This window comes from Rhagoletis pomonella, unplaced genomic scaffold, assembly GCF_013731165.1.
Source record: "Rhagoletis pomonella isolate Grant_MI unplaced genomic scaffold, Rhpom_1.0 Rhpom_scaffold_01683, whole genome shotgun sequence".
Lineage (NCBI taxonomy): Eukaryota > Metazoa > Arthropoda > Insecta > Diptera > Tephritidae > Rhagoletis > Rhagoletis pomonella.
The window spans coordinates 34,555-37,787 of record NW_023460237.1 but is presented as its reverse complement, the minus strand read 5'-3'; positions in this window follow the sequence as shown (position 1 = coordinate 37,787).

Here is a 3,233-nt window from a genome sequence, read left to right as displayed (position 1 = left end):
TGCTTATGCGCGTATAACATAGGATTCTACTTGTCTAAAATTAATTTGGAGTTTTCCAAATTGCGTAAATAGGTTTTGAAGAAAATGTGAAAAGTTTTATTGTTGAGCCCTCTCGTGGAAGTTTTAAGAAAAAGATAAATGCAGAAATGGATTCCTCATACCAAAAATTTAACTACTTTCCGGCACTACAGCAAAATGCTAAGAAACCTAAAAACAAAAGCACAATCAATAAATAAAACCGTATTCTTGTGATTGTCGAAAAATAAATTTTGCTACTTAAATAATTATTCCACTAAATAAATTTTTACTAAAAAGAAAATCATTAACACAAAATCATTTAAGCCAAAGCAAAAACATGCGACTTGCACAAGAAAAGCTCAACGACATAATAACCACACCGGAGCAGGAGAACTTAATAAAAGAAAGCAGTTGAAAATAAAACAGCATCCAAGAAAATTCCAAGACATTTCAAGAAATAAAAAAGATTAAACGATAAAATAATCTGCATAAAATTCCTCAGCGCTGCCGCCAACGCCTCACAAGAGCAAGTGCTCCAAATCGTTGAGAGATAGAGCGTAGCACTGGTCCTCAACTCCAAGTCTTCACTAAGCCAACCTACGCTGTTTAATTTACGCAGAGCCACACGTCAAATTCAATTTGTTTTGTTGGACCACCAAACCAAGTGCGGGACCAAATAATAGCGCACAAAGGATTTTTTCACGCATCGAGCGTAAACAATTTGCACCCGTCCCCCCCTTCTGCAACACTGCCGCATAAGGTAGCCCGGCAGAACTCAGGGCGATGGAGATATGACAGTGCTAGAATTTTTTGTTCGTTTGTGTTGGCGTAACACGTTTGCATGGTGTTACGTTTTAATTTTATGTCCTGACGCCGCTGATAAGATTATCCTTGCCACAATTTTTTCACGTCTACCATCTTCTTACTTGCATTCGTACAATCTGTTTGTTACTGGTTTTTTCTTGCTTTGTTTTTATTTGCGTTTTATGATTATTTGACTTTGATTGCGTCGCTTTTTTTTTGGTGTAGCAGTTGGGCTGATGTCGCACGGGTGGAACAGTGAAAGCTGGCGTTGTGATTGGCTGTTGGCTTAATACATATCAGCTACGTTAGCAGTAGCATTTTTATTTTTTTTCTTTTTACTGCGCATTGGTTGCTTTTGTTTTTTTGTTTTACTATACATTTGCCACCGAAGACCCTAACTCCTGAAGAGGACAATTGTTAAAATCGAATTAAGCTGAACTGGAGCATTGCTCAGATACCTTCAGTTGGCAAATATTAATACAAACAAATATCTTTTTGCCTGCTTTTATGTGTAAGTGCCCGCATAAGTACAGGGCGTCCATATATAGTACATACATACATATCGCTAGCCAAGAGTGAAAAGTTTTTTTTTTATTTCTCTAGTCTCCTGTATCCAAATATGGGTTTTCATAAAAAGTGGACTTGGAAATTTTCACTCTAAGCTAGCAATATATAACATTTCATATCTTGCAGTTCCTTATGTATGTATATTTGTATCCACTCTGTGATTACGAAAGCCAAAATAATTTCCAAAATTGTATCTCTCCCTTGCAAACCATCCTTTCTCTTCTTCTCCGCCCAAGGATGCCGAAGGACATATCCAAGCCAGCGGCAACGTTGCGTTTGGCTATTTACGTCCATGTCATTAAAAAGCTACTACAATTCATTCATCCATCTTCTTCAGCACTCGTCTTCTCAAAGGAACCTAACTTTAGCTCTTGCGTTGAATAGGTTTCTCGGAAGACCCCAAAATCTCTTATATTTATTCGGCACGATGTACTATTCCTAGATAAATTAGGGTGTTCCAAACAAAATTGTAAAATCACAATTGTAATGCTCTCATTGCTCTCGGATTGTTCTATACCGAAAAAATATACGCCTGTTTTTTTTTAATCAATAAATTACAGGTCGCTCAAAGCAATCAAAGTTTTCGTAGAAATGGTATAGAATTATTAAAAATCAATATTTTTCGATTGGAAAACTCTGTTTCAGTAATAATCTGCAGTTGTTTATTTAGCCAGTTTCTATTACTAACAAATTTTGGTCACGTTTGGAGACGGTTAAGACAGGGGGAAAACTTCAGATTATCCTATGAGGATGTGTTAACCGACTCCAATCGGGAACAAAATTTATGTGTGATACCTAGAGAAAAAATTTCCGATGCCGCCATATACGCCAAACACCGCCCAATCAGCCCCTCATATAAGGCCTTATCGAGCGTATTGTGTGAAAGGTATAGGCACACTGCTAACGAACTGAGTATGGCCTTACCAAATATTGGAAAAACCCGCTGTCGATCTTATAGGAAAACCACCTGTTAACCAATTTCAAAACCGCTTTCGACAGCCCGAAAAGAAGTTGCGGTGTCTGAACAGCGGTGTAAAATGCCACGACCTCCATCAGAATTGACAAGAACCTCCGCGAGTCAGTCGATAGCAAGCCAGGTTTCCTTTTCATGTGACTTCTTTAACCTGATTCTGTAAAAGATAACAGGAGCTGAGTAAAATGTTGGACATCATCACCAAGCATAGCCCTATAAAAGCTCTATGCTGTCACTGACGACAAATAGCTGACGTTCTGTGTTTGACCCGTCCAAAATTAATTAGGCAGAAGGAAAATGAGGCAGCGACCAAATTGCTTCAAAGAAATAGAAAGTAGCAACTACGCTCCATCACTGACCTGAAATAAAGCCTAAAAACATCTGGGCCACATTGAGAAAGATGCAGGTGCTGGCAGAATAAATTTGTTACAGTTTGGTCCGGACGAGTATAAACTAAAATAGCAGCATAACCTCTATAAGTATGTATTGTCCCTCAAGTCGAACTCAACGTATTGATCAATCAATCAAAGTAAGCCAATTAAAGTACCCTGTATGATGTTGCCCTCTATAGTCGCAGAGGAGACAAAGGACATTTGTGCGTGATAACCGCCAGTTTGCAAGGTAAATGAGCAGCAATGCGAATGTCGTTGATCCTCGTGGCAGCCTTGTGAGCCAATGAAAAGCTGCACAATGATTTTAAATTGCTTTTGTTATAGTTGCACTAACACTTACACTTCTTTAGGTAGTAGGTACCTACATACATATGAACACACTGAACATATATGTATGTACGTACGAGTATATGCAGATTCTTAGTTGTGAAGGTTAGACTTGTTGTCTATTTCATTTTACAGCTGTCATTTGTGTATTA